We start from the raw sequence: 14,134 nt of genomic DNA on the forward strand, positions 1-14,134 counted from the left end.
GTTAATTCATTTGTTTTAACACATTTTACTACTTTCAATTAACTACCCGCCCCCGTGATCTCAATATCACATTCGTAGCCTTCTCCCACTACCTGCTCATCCGACTCCACCTACAACAACTTTCCACTGTGATCCGACAGCCCATCGACCTCACCAAATTCGAAACCACTGCCACTACCACCACCACCTTGGCGTGATTCTCTGACCTTTTCTCCTCGTGGTTAACCCCTGTCAGCACCACTCCCACCAGAGCATCCACAGCCTCCTTCTGGCTAATTCCCGTCACATCCACTACATTAATTTCCTCAGCCAAATCTCGTACCCCCGCAATCTGAATTTGAACATCTCCAATCACCATCTCCAGATTCTATGCTTTAATTTCCTCAGGCAAATCCTTCTCCTCCGCAATCTGGATTTGGACATCTCCAATCACCATCTCCAGACTCTGTGCTTCCGCCGCCATCAAAATCATCTCAGTCATTAAGGAATGCACCTCGATCTCCTCCACAAGGGCCTCCTTTGTCTCCAAAAGAAGGTCCGTCATCGTAACCTTCATCATATCCTTATCTATAGACACCGTATTCAACATAGACTTGGTTATTCCAACCTTGACCACCTGACCATCACACTTTTCCGCCACCGTCAAAATTGTATCACTATATCCAAATACGCCTCCTCATCTCCAAAACCAAAATATCAAATACTGCCCATCATATTCGATATCTTTTCCCACACAGACTTATTTATTTTTCAGTTGCTACAGAACTAAATAGTTAAACATTTTTTGTTTATTCACTTGTTTTAACACATTGTACTACTTCCATTAAACTACAGTTTCCAATTCCAATTTTTCGTTTAGCATTAAGTGACTTTTTTATTATTATTATTTTATTTATTATTGCAGTAAATTGGAAACATATAAGTTTCGCTTAACAATGACTTTGAATTTATAAACTATTTTTGAATTTAAAATTAAGAAATAGTAGAGTTTAATGATTTTTTTTTTTATTTTGGTCTTTTATTCTATAATTTTTAATTTAATTTTGTTTTTGGAAGGATTTTATTATTTTTAGTTGTCCAAATTTGGTGATAAAATACGCCAATATCATTGGCCAAAGAGGATCACGCGATGGTTGTTATGATGGCTGACGTCACAATTGTCAGATACTTGGAAAGTATAAATTGTAAATACATCAACATACTTGTGTGTGAATTTAGAACGATGTAAAATGTTTACAAATCTCGATGTATTTTATAATAAACGATGTATTATAGGTAAAGTCTAGGCTAGGAATTATAAATTTAAGATGTTTTGTAATATACATTAAAAATACTTGTGTGCAGACGTCACCAAATTAGCAAAGGCATATGAAAGGATATGTAAGCTTACAAATACAAAAACATCTAAACTTGCAAATAATTAAACTTGCATATACATAAATGATTGTATGCCATGGTTTGATGTCATTTAAGACGCTATGAAATTCTACACTGTTTTAGAACTAAATTTGAATTTTTTTTTTAAATTCAAAATACATAAGGTAAATATTTTTTTTTTTTAAATAAAACTTTTTGGTGTAAATCACAGTCATATAATATATACAATTTATTGAAACTCGGACAAAACATAGGGTCTCTAATAAATTCTATTTGTTTTCATTAAATTTGTAAATAATTTCAATTAATTGATATGAATATATATAAATATATTTGTAGAAATACAAATTAATTATTAATAAATAAAATAATTAATTAATGTTTACATGAATAAATTTTAAATAAAATAATTAATAATTAGTTGCTTATTATCAGTTATTGTTTAATTAGTATACCTTCATCAATTATTAAGGTATTTCCAAACTAAATCAGCCAATCGGGTAGTAAAAGATCAATAATTTTTTTTAAAGAAAAATGATACTGAACGTGTGACATAAAATGATTATTTCTTTATGAAAAAATGGAATAAATTGCATAATAACATAATTTTAAAAATTAAGAAAATATTAAAAAAAAAAAACATTTTTTAACGCATATTTTATCAAAAAACTTAACTACCTTAATATTTCTAAGTAATTGAGGAATAAACTATGTGTCAAATTTCAGAACAACCGTGTTTATAATGAGAGAGTTTTATATAAAACTAGAAATATGTATTGAACGACCTTGTCTGTACTGACCTAGAATAGGGTATTATCGTTAGTCAAAAATAAATCATGAAATTTGAAAAAAGTTAAAATTTATGTAAAATATACTTAAATATTCTGATTTCGAGTCATAAAAGCACATTTTTGTTATATTAAAATATTAAAATTAAAAATCGTAATTTTTAAACTGTATATCAGGTGACCTAACACGCGGTAAGCCCTGCTGTGAAGTCATAGCGGTATGAGTCATAGACCATCAGCTAGTTCAGTGTAGACAGCTGGGCATAATATATAAATAGAGGTCACTGAATTTAGCCCCATTTTTTTTTTGGCTTTTGATACTTTTTTTTAATTATTAGTTCTTTGTTTGTTCTTTAATGTTCGACAATTTAAATTGTTTGTTCGCCTTTTCTTTATTTATAATTAATTGAACAAATTGTCATCCTTAAGCTGGCCCTCCTCGCCATATATTTCTACATTTATCACTACAATTATTAGTTTCTTATTAATTATCATTTGTTCGATCGTTTTAAATTCAATAAATACAAAATAGTTGCTAACTTGACTAGTCATGTGACGGCCGAACTACTTGAAGATGATTTATCAAATCTTACAAGGATTTAACTCGGTTCAGAAGAACTCTCGTTTCCCTCTCTAGTAGCTTTATTTTTTGTGACTTTTTTTTATGTGTTGTTTTAATAGATGAAAGGTTCTCTTGGATCTTTTGGGTGTTGCAAAATTCAATGATGATATTTCACTAACGTGACGAGGCTCCAAAAATTTACGTTTTCTATATTGACTTGCAAAATTATTTTCATTTGGAACTTTAATGGGGTAAATATAAAACAATATAAAATGTATCAAAAGAGTGTTTGAAAAATAAAATTTTCATCCCCACCATTAGTTTCACCTTCGCGGCTAGAACCAGCCATTTCATTTTCGATAGATAGATTTGAATTAGATTTTTCATAGATGTCAACTAAATTTAAAATAACAGAAAATTTAAAAAAAAATTAATGTTTAACAAACTAATTTTTATACACTTTAAGAACAGCATCACACAAAAACTGCATCAATGCTGTTATTGTTTGATATTTGACCTTCGATGTACATTAAAAATTCACAGAAATATTATTAGTACATTTTTGCTTCACAGAGATATTAACAAAGACAACAACACAATATTCAAACAGCTGACAAAGAAACAGAATATCAGAGCATGTTATTCAATGCACATGATCCTATTAACGGAAGTCAGTTGCCTCAATAGTTACTGTTTGTTTTTTTTTTTTTTTTTAATATATTTATTATACTGTATTTTCAACAGATTGTTACGATGTAACCGTTCATTAGTGTGAAGTTGTCTTTATATTCAACCATCTTGTGGTTAACACTAGCCTTCATATATCTATTGGTCAGTTAAACGTCAAAAATGTTAGGGTTTTTGTTTTTTTTTAATAAATGTAGTGGGGAGAAAAATTTCGTTAGATAGTTAAAAAATGAGATACGGCTCGCTCTTCTCTGGTGGACCGCCTCAGCGAACATATCACTGACATGCTAGGGGGATAATACAATATGGATTAGCAGATTACAACGTGGTTTTGTGTGTTAAAAAAAATAAAATAAATGGATTTTATATACTATGGAAAAACGTACGGTAAAATGAATATGAATACGATGTCTTGAAGGTACTGTAAATCTTTTGTTTAATTTGGCTGTGCTTGCATTGTTTATCGATCAATCCACGCTATGTCTAGGTAATTTTAAATAATTTTTAAGTCGATACATACGTATCCATCGGTCCAAGGATGTTGCGAAATTGTTGTTTTTTTTTTAGATTCACAGCGTGAAAAGACGCTTAAATTATTTGTAATAATTACTTAAAAATATTTTCAAGAAATATCTAACACGTTTCATTTAATGATGTTTTGTATGTTTATGTCACGGTTTTGCAACGACAAACGTGTTAATCGTTTCGTTATTTTACACTCTAGATTTTGTTAATAAATTTAGGTCGATATATATTTTTTTTTAGTAAATTGTTAAAGTTTAATATATGGTTAATATTGTCGTAACTTACAGTAAACGTAACATGTCGAGTCAGACCCATTAGTGGGGTTTATTAAAACAGTTTTGAAAACTTGTGTTAGTAGCGCAGTTTATTATAACGCTTTTATTTTAAGTTTATGTAAAACGTATTAAACGTTTCATTATTATACGCTCTAGATTTTGTTAATAGATTTTAGGTCGATATATATATTTTATTAGAATGCTAAAGTTTAATTTTTGGTTAAGATTGCGATTAATTTACAGTAAACGTAATACGTCACGTCGAACTCATTTGTTAAGTTTTTTTGGATAGTTTTGGAAAATTATGTTAGTATCTTAGTTCATTATAACGTCGTTATTTTTAAGCTAATGTAAAACGTGTCGAACGTTTCACTATTATACACTCTAGATTTTATGATAAACTTTATGTCGATATATATGTTTTATTAGATTGTTAAGGTTTAATATTTGGTTGAGATTGTCTCTAAATTATAGTAAACGCAACATTTTGAGTGGAATTCAATTTGTTGAGTTTTATTAAAATAGTTTGGAAGGTTATGTTATTAGAGTAGTTGATTATAACTTTGTACATTAAGTTCGTGTTAAAATTGTTAATGCTCCATTATTATACACGTTTCGATGTTGTTAATAAATTGTTATCGATCAAGATTAGTGGTACTTTATGATACCTTTTTCAGATGTTGGGGATGTTGAGGTTGGCCTACATTGATGCATATTGGGGTTCCTTGACAAGGGATTAGATCAGCGAATAAATCCTCTGGGGATGGTTTTGAGTTCTATTACTCAATACCCTGCTTTGGGCCCGTTTTAACATCTGGTACTCGCTTATAATGTCACTCAAACTCTGATTAATTAATTAATTAGTAATCATTTTCGCCGTCTACAACATTTAATCAAATATAGTTTTATACCTTACAATTTCTTATATCATAACCCCCTGCCAAGTTTATTTTCATTATAAGATAATGTTATTTATACAGTAAACTTAATAAAATAGAGTAATTGCATTAATACATATTGGTTATATTTGATTTGTGAGCCCTGTGTCTTGAATGAAGTTGAGCACTTTCTTAATGTTTTCGGTATTATCGGATAGGATGTCTTTGATGTGGCCTATTATGTTATTTTTAGTTCGTTGGTTATTGAATTATTTACAAGTTAATAAGATATGTTCTGAGGTGACAGGTTCTTTGCAGATTGGGCATATTGGAATTGGCTCTTTTTTCATCAGGTGTTGATGTGTGAGTTTCGTATGTCCAAGTCTCAGTCGCGATAGTATCACTTGGTCTTGTTGAATATGTATTTTTTTTAATTCTTTATTAAAATTCTAAAATAAAAAAAAAAAAATACATTTTCAAACCGCCAAAAATTGAAATGTCAAGCAGTATATTTTAATACCAACTAAAAACTCAATTTACACAGGAACTAATTTTTGTAAAATATTACGCAATTCGAATGGCAGATGTGTTTTTAAAAACAACATATAAAATGCTCTCTTTGAATCGACTCGCTAGAGTACACATCACTCTTTTAATGGAACCTTCGTGAAGAACACATCTTTTTTTTTAATGGATTGTTCATCGACAATACGTGTTGGAGAAAATTGTCTAATGGGCTAATTTTAATAAAATACCATGTTTGGAAATAAATGAATAGGTATTAATGGATTTATATTCAATTAACCTCAAGTAAGGTTCATTACATTTTTTTTTACAATAATCTGCCAATCGAATTACGTAATGGATTTACAATTGGGATTGGTCACGAATTGTAATTGAAACAGGTTTTCACAAAAAAAGGTTAGTCAATTTTATTAAAAGGTCACATTGTCAAGTGTTACTATTTTTTCTTACGCTCCAATGGTATTTAGTATGTTTTATTAATATAATTGGGAGCATATTTATTGCTTTTATATTCACTGTTTGTAGAGACAATTGTATGCAGATGATGTTTAAAATTTGTTTAATTAAGGGCATTTTTAGTTGACTATTAATTGTGGATCTTTTGCTACGCATTGTCCAATTTGCTTTTAATAGTATTTTTTTCTTGTGGTGAATTGTATTTTCATCCACATATTTGTTTTGCTGTTATATTCTTGGGTGTGCCTTTAAAAGCATGGTTTTGATGCTTCCACACCCCTGATAATTTTATAACAATTTGCGTGCCTATTTTTCTTGTAAATCTGCAAATGATTGTTTCATGTAATAATAAATAATAATTGGAACCATGTATTGATTTTTATATAACAAAATGTGTTAACTCACTTTGTAAGCATTTCAAAGAATATTTACTTTAATCTCTTCGAGACAATTCAATATTAGTATTTTATACAGATCAAATCAGTTTTTTTGAAATTAATTAAATTATTTCTCTTGATCTGTACTTCTTATATTTGTTTTGTTATATTTTTATATATATATTAGGTTAAAATTTCAAAAGTACAAATATTTAGATCTACTATCAAAAAATTAGTAGAGATGGGATTTGTATTAAAGTCACATTACAGATCAAATCAATTTTATGTAATTAATTAAATTATTTCTTTGGATCTGTACTTCTTATATTTGTTTTGTTATATTACTCTATATATATTGGGTTATAATTTAAAATGTATAAAATATTTAAATCTACTGTCAAAATTGGTAGAGACTGAATTCATATTAAAGTAACATTTGAAGTCAATATCAAATACTGTTTTATTATAACTTTTCCAACCCAAATCTTTTCAGAGCGACGGTTCAATCGGAGGGAGCGGAGATCCAAGGACTCCCCCTTGCGTAAGGTTTAATTGGGAAAGAGGGCCCGGCCCCGATTGAACAATTATACAACATCTTCTCCACAGCGCCCTGCTGAATCCTGGATTGATAAAATAGAAAACAAGATCTCGAGTTTAGCAATAAACTTCTTTATTCAAAAAAAAATCAAAACTTTACATCATAATAGATTGTTATTTCTATTTTATTTCAATAATTCATATAAACACACTCATATATATACATACACAAAATATTTATTAAATAAATAATTTTTTTTATATTTTCATTGTCGGGCGAGTTGCGTTGAGGTTTTCCATAGGTTTTTGTCACTTTTTATTTCCCTTAGCTTGTTGTTGGTGATGTTTTTCCAGTCATTATTGCGCTTTTCTTCCAGTTTGTGTTTTATGAGATTAAGAACATCGCCTTTTATAGATTTACCTGTCATTATTCCTGTTTCATGCGCTTCGTCCGCTGTTTTATCGGCATGTTCATTTCCAGAGATCCCCGAATGACCTGGGACCCATAGAAATGTGATCAGGAATTTTTTATTCAGAAGTTGGTGTGTTTTAAATTGAATTTTTTGTATTATTGATATTTTATTGTAAGTGTTTGTGATGGCTTTTATTGCGCTCATAGAGCCTGTGATAATAATAATTTTTTTATGATCTTCATCCTTCTCGATGTGATTTAGCGCTTTGTATATGGCGATAGCTTCTGCTGAGAAGTTCGAAGTATGTGGTGGCTGTTTGTATTTATGGGCAGAATCTATTGTTGTAAACGCACAGGCCGTTGTCAGTGTTTTTTTTGAGCCATCCGTATAAATTTGTTTATATTGTTGGTATCTTCCTATTGTTTGATGAAATATTTGTTGATAAACTTGTGTTGGGGTTGAATTTTTTGGTTTTTCGCTTAGTGTGTTGTTTGTGTTTATTTCTTTATTGATCCAGGAGGTGTAGGTTTTGAGTTTTGTGTTTTGTAGATGTTGGATAGGATTTCTTTATTGGGGAGGTTGAAGGATTGTATTGTATGGTCAATTTGTAGTGAGATGGGTTTCGGTAATGATTTTCTTTTTTTGTATATATGCATGTGGGGGTTGGTTATTATTTTTTTTGTTATGTCATGTTTCTGTTTTTCTGTTGCATTTATGAAGTATTTTAGTGTTAGGTATTCTCTTCTTACCGAGGGTGTATGTTCTCCTGCTTCACTGTATATTGATTTAACGGGGGTAGTTTTGTATGCTCCAGAAATAATTCTGAGGCAGGTGTTGTTAAGCGTATCAATTGGTTTTAGAATAGGTTTTTTGGCCGCATTATAAATTTGGCATCCATATTCTATTTTTGGTCTGATCACTGTGCTATAATATTTAAAAAGAGTTTGGCGGTCTTCTCCCATGTTTCTGTTGGCAAGTATTTTGAGGATGTTTAGTTTTTTAAGTATGTCAGTAGAAGAGTCACACCGGTTTCAGCACAGTTTGACCTCAAGTAACCCCGCTTTGATGGTAGACAAAAAGGCAAACCTACTGAGAAGGAAACCTTGGATGGTACATGAAAGTGGGCGTGGCTGACAGAGCGTTAGTGTGTTTCTTGGCGGAAGTGGGGCTTAAAGTGGTGGGCGTGGTTGACAGGAGTGTGTTTCTTGGAAGTGGGGCTTAAAAGGGGCGGGAATTGGACGTTAGATGAGATAATTGAGCCCACTTTCAGCACAGTTGGATGGTACACTTTTCCAAAAAGGGCAAACCTAGGTGAATGTTGGAAACCTCGGTTGAATGCGAAGTTGGAGGGGATAGATGACGTCATTGGAAAATAGTAAATCAAGATGGCGTCGGAGGTGTGGTGGGGGGGAATAATGGCTGCCTAAGCATAAACGGGGGGATGACATCATTGGCTTTGACCAATAGTGGCGGAGAGTGAACGGGGGGCGGGACGTTGACATTAGTCAGCAATTCTCAAGAATATGTTGAAATAGATTTGACCTTGAAAAATATGATATCATCATCCTGTTACAAGTTCAAACTTGTTTGAAATAATTTTACACGTGTCAAGACACGTGACCGGATGTTAATATTTTTTTATTGAATCAGCAATGTAATATGACACTTGAACGTGTTAGATAATAATTTGCAAGTCTGAATTCCAAAAAAAGAATATTATTAGTCAGCAATTCTCAAGAAAATGTTGAATGATTCGGCAAATGTAATTTGACACTTTAAATATACATAATAAAATTCAAGACACGTGACCGGATGTTAATATTTTTTTATTGAATCAGCAATGTAATATGACACTTGAACGTGTTAGATAATAATTTGCAAGTCTGAATTCCAAGAAAAGAATATTAGACAGAAATATGTTTAGATGTATTCTATGTGTTTCGTCTTCATATTCTATTGTAAATGAGTCCGGGATAGGGTTTTCAGGTTGTGGCAAGTAATATACTTGTCTTCTGCCACTATTTATGTCTACTAATTCTGGATTTGTCAGTTTGATTCGGGTTATTGGTGACGTGATCTTAACTCTATGCATTGTTGAATAATTAGTTCGTTCGGTATGTTTGGTGGTACGCTAATGATCATCCGTTTTGTCGGTGCTATTAGTTTTCTAATGGGTACTTGTTGCCCTTTGATTGTTATGTGTTTGTATATGTCTGTTATTTCGTCCGCCAATTCTTTCGTTTTAAGATAAATGCATATACGGCCAAAGCCCATAGGATAGGCGTCGGTTACTTGCTTGATATCTATTATATTTTTTAGTGCAAGTATATGGTCTGTGAATTCAATATTTTCCATTTTTTTTATAACTATTGCATTGTGTTTTGATGGATACGTTTCTGTTTTAAGAATATTTGAATATGTTGATGTGTTTTGGTTTAGAGTTTGGTTAGTTTGTGTTGGGGTAGTTGATGAGTTTGTTGGATGCATTTTTGCATTTTGAGGGTAATTTTGTTTGATTTTGAGGTGGTTATGATGTAAGTGTGTTTTTTTTTTTTTTTTTGGTATTTGGTATAAAAATAGTTTTAAGTTGTTTGTTACTACTCACACAAGGTGAGTAGATAGGTATGTATTGTTGTTGACAGCTAGTAGTTACTAGTTGTTTGTATCACATTTATATTAGTATCAACTGATGTTTATATAATATATTTTTTTGTAGTTTAAACTGAGTTTGTTCACAACAATTACATGTATTCACTGTTTCACTGTTAGATTCGTACTCCCAGTTACTGTTTGTTTAATTAATTCTGTTTAAAAAAATAGTTAGATATTGTTTTATTTGCTAGGAATATTTTAAAGTAGGTAGATATGTATCACAGGTTAGGAATGTTAGGAATTAAATAAAATTTATTAATTAAAGAGAATTTAAAAAAATACAATATTAAATAAGGTAATTAATAATTATTTTATTTTATTTAATCTGTTTATTCATAAGGTTTGTTTATTCATATTTAGGTACGAAAAATAACTTTTATTGACCAAGCAAATTTGTGATTTTCGTTAATTGTCGAAAAACTGTTAATTTTTCACCAGCTCCGACAATGGATTTGTAATCTGCGTAAGACCGCATTCATTAAGAAGGGTCGCTGAAGTGCAAATTTAATTAAAATTAAATATATTTGATTTTAATTATATATACTTGAAAACAGATTTCCATCAGATGGGAGAATTCTTCGATTATGGATTAAAAAATGGACTACGATCAAAATTGGAAGTTACTAAGATGTCATCGTCGTTGCTCCAAGCATTATTCGGTCCAATGTACAGATTTCAGTGATAAAATTTTTCGTTTTCGGAAAGGCAGCATACCAGCAATGTTTGGAGAAAATAATGAGATTGCTGATTCTAATATAAATTATCGACAAGTAATTGAGAAAGTGGAAGCAGCACAAATTGAAAATATTGAAGACCAAAAATTTTTAATTTTGCAATATAACGTCGATATAAAGTTTTAATGCATTTTTTTTGTTGAAATATTACAATTTCAAAAAATTTGTTGTTTGTTCAGTTGCATATTCTTTCGGTGAATCATTTTAATTAAATTCGAAATATTGTATTAAAAAACAATAATCCTAAATTTTTTTTTCATGGCTGATAATTTTTAGTTTATAACTGATGAGTCAGGGACAAACATAACACATTGAATTAAAACAATTTTTTTTTCTCCAGATGCTGAAAATTGTATTCGCAATATCAATCATGATCATTCTTATATAGTTACCCAACAAAAATTGGTGGATAATTTAAAGGCTGCAAAAGCCAAATTCATCAATTAACTGCTAATGTAACTGCTGCGAAAGCCAAAATTCATAAATTAACTGCTAATGCTGTTGGAATGAGAAAATTATTTTGTACACATTCTATTAATAAAAATATGTGTTATTATTAAGTTGGCACTAGTGTAAAAAAAGCCGCCTTATATTTTTTAGTTGTCAATATACATAATGTAACAGAGTTGTACATTTTCAGTTTATTTTTACTTTAATTACAAATCATTAATTATTACTTGTGTTATTTCAATTATCCTGTGATCATCAAAACCGACATTCCAAGAGGTTATGGGCCTTTAAATTGGATATTTTTTGGTGACACTGAAAATTTAACCTCAAGTAGTGTATCCGTTAGCAAAGTAATTAGTGAAGTGTATCCGTTTTTATACACGTGAAAATGTCTGGAAACAACTTACCGGTTATTGAAAAACTTAAAGGTAGGGAAAATTATAACACGTGGCAATTTTCCATTCGAACTTTTTTGGAATTAGAAGATCTTTGGACATGTGTTCTCGGTACCGATTCTACCGCTGATGAAGAAAAAAAGATCAGGCGCGATGTTAAAGCCAAATCAAAAATTATTCTGTGTATTGATCCCATCAATTATGTGCACATTCAAAATGCAAATACTGCGAAAGCAGTTTGGGATAAACTTAAAATAACGTTTCATGATTCTGGACTTGCACGCAAAGTCAGTCTTATTCGAACTTTAATAACCACAAATCTTGAAAGTTGCGAATCCGTAGAAGACTATGTAGGAAAAATTATGTCAACCGCTCAAAAATTAAACGACATAAATTTTGAAATAACTGATGAATGGTTGGGAACATTTTTATTGGCTGGTTTACCGGATGAATATAAACCTATGATCATGGCCATTGAAAGTTCTGGAATCCCACTGACGGCTGATTCTGTTAAAACAAAGCTACTACAAGAAGTGAAAAACAATAAACCTACAAACTCCGTGGCATTATACAACAAACAGCAAAATTACAATAAGCATCAATATAGAAACACAAATCAACAAACCAAGGGTCCGAGATGTTTTAATTGTAATGGATATGGGCATATTTCAAAACACTGTTCACGTAAGAAAGTAAACAATTCAAATTACGTAAAAAATAAGCAGACGACTTTATTATCATGTTTCAATACATCCAACTCAAAAAATAACAGCTGGTTCGTTGATTCCGGCGCTTCAGCTCACATGTCGCACACCAAAGTTCAAAATTTAAAATCTGCAAGTGTTGCTGACATTATGGTAGCAAATAGTCATCGAATTAATGTAAAAGGGATTGGAAGTACAGAAGTAAACTTAAATAATGTTTCCGTCAACATCAAGGATGTGCTTTATGTTCCGGATTTATCAGCTAATTTACTATCTGTCAGTCAAACTGTTAAACAAGGAAACACTGTGATTTTTGATAATAAAGGTTGTCGTATTCTTGACAGTGATGGTTTTCAAATAGCTAGTGCTAGTTTAATAGACAATATTTATAAACTTGATTGTGAACCTAGTATTAACCAATCGTTACTTACCAAGTCAAATATAATGGATTTATGGCACCGTCGACTAGGACATCTCAACTATGAATATATGAAAAAACTTAAATGTATTGAAAATGTTTCAAACGTAAATTCCTCCGAATATAATTGCGATAAGTGCGTAATATGTGTAAAAGGTAAACAAACACTGAAACCGTTCAAAAATGCAGGAACCCGTGCTAAAAATATTTTAGAGTTAGTGCATTCGGATTTGTGCGGTCCAATGGAGAGTGTTTCGTTAGGTGGTGCACGATATTTTTTAACATTCATTGATGATTTTACTCATAAAGTTTTTGTTTTCACTCTTAAAAATAAAAGTGAAGTATTTGAACATTTTAAAAATTTCAAAGCATTTGTTGAAAATCAATCCGGTTATAAAATTAAAATTTTGCGTACAGACAATGGGGGAGAATATTGCTCGAATGATTTTACTCGTTTCTTACAACAATCAGGAATACAGCACCAATTGTCTACACCGCATACTCCGCAGCAAAATGGGCTAGCTGAGCGTATGAATAGAACAATTGTAGAAAAGGTCCGGTGCATGTTATTAGATTCAGGTTTAGGGAAAGAATTTTGGGCAGAAGCGGTTTCCACAGCCGTTTATTTAATTAATAGGTCACCCACAAAATCTTTATCTAATGGCATCCCTGAGGAAGTTTGGTCAGGTACTAAAGTGAAACTAGATCACTTAAAAATTTTTGGTTGCAAGGCAATCATGCACATACCCAAACAAAACCGCAGGAAACTTGATCAAAAATCCAAAGAATGTGTTTTTGTAGGATACAGCTCAAACTGTAAAGGATATCGTTTATATGAACCCAAATCGAGACGTACCCACATCTCTCGAGATGTAGTTTTTTTGGAAAATGATAATATTTCTAAGAAAACCGATGTTGATACTGTAAATTTAGATTTAGTGGGAGGTAGTCCTCTGGACATAGACAATAATTTTAATGAAGATGTACTTGAAGTGGGAGAAAGTGACTTTGTTGCAGAAAGTGATGACTCAAGTACATATTTCTCTGAAAATTCTTTGGAAGACCCGACCTTCGAATTTCCACAGGAAGCAATACATTCCGCAGATAGCACTTCTACAGATCTACGCCGATCTGAGCGACCTAAAAAACCAAAAGTATTGGATGATTTTCTGTTATACATGACAAAATCAACTAACTTTGATCCAATATCCGTGGAAGAAGCTCTAACCAGGCCCGATGCAAATGAGTGGAAGTTAGCTATGAAAGACGAGTACGACTCGTTAATAGCAAACCACACTTGGGATTTGATTGACGTTCCGATTAATAAAAACGTCATTAAATCAAAGTGGGTTTTCAAAACTAAACGTTCAGGGACAGGGAA

General features: G+C 31.3%; 1 long non-coding RNA gene across 1 annotated transcript; it reads right to left on the reverse strand.

Annotated features, from left to right (window-relative positions):
• Positions 1-6,293: 6,293 nt before the first annotated feature.
• On the reverse strand, positions 6,294-6,587 carry LOC123302440. The gene is made up of 2 exons (XR_006535521.1): positions 6,479-6,587; positions 6,294-6,396 (listed from the first exon to the last, which is right to left on the reverse strand). It is a non-coding gene; the product is annotated as an uncharacterized LOC123302440 (long non-coding RNA).
• Between the last annotated feature and the right edge of the window lie 7,547 nt (positions 6,588-14,134).

The sequence above is a fragment of the Chrysoperla carnea genome, chromosome X (genome assembly GCF_905475395.1).
Source record: "Chrysoperla carnea chromosome X, inChrCarn1.1, whole genome shotgun sequence".
Classification (NCBI taxonomy): Eukaryota; Metazoa; Arthropoda; class Insecta; order Neuroptera; family Chrysopidae; genus Chrysoperla; species Chrysoperla carnea.